Here is a 311-nt window from a genome sequence, read left to right on the forward strand (position 1 = left end):
AGTAGAGGTTCCCTAGGAGCACACAGACCAGGAATAGACGTTGGTGAAGACCTCCGAGAACGAAGAGGAAGGGAGAATCGTGCATGTGTAGCACATCTTTCCCGCGCTGTGCTGATCTCGTGCCTCCTCTCTCGCAGGCCTCTCTGGAATAGGAAAGATACTTGAAACTCTTCCCGACAGATACTGATGGCGTACCGTGTGGCAATGAGGTGCACGTCTATCCGATGGCCCTGTTGGAGTGTCGGGAAACACATCTGGCTGCATAACACTCGGCTTCTGGCAGCCGCAGAACCTTACGAATACAGCGTGGA

The 311-nt window shown here is 53.7% G+C and overlaps 1 protein-coding gene across 1 annotated transcript in view; it reads left to right on the plus strand.

Annotated features, from left to right (window-relative positions):
* CSUI_000042 (uncharacterized protein) overlaps window positions 1–311 on the plus strand; it is a 2,255-nt gene extending 1,944 nt beyond the window's left edge. The window contains exon 2 of the mRNA XM_068060277.1: window positions 1–311. This exon is cut by the window's left edge and continues 252 nt beyond it. The gene's annotated coding sequence lies outside the window, so the exon portion shown is untranslated.

This window comes from Cystoisospora suis, assembly GCF_002600585.1.
Source record: "Cystoisospora suis strain Wien I chromosome Unknown contig_21, whole genome shotgun sequence".
Taxonomy (NCBI): Eukaryota; Apicomplexa; class Conoidasida; order Eucoccidiorida; family Sarcocystidae; genus Cystoisospora; species Cystoisospora suis.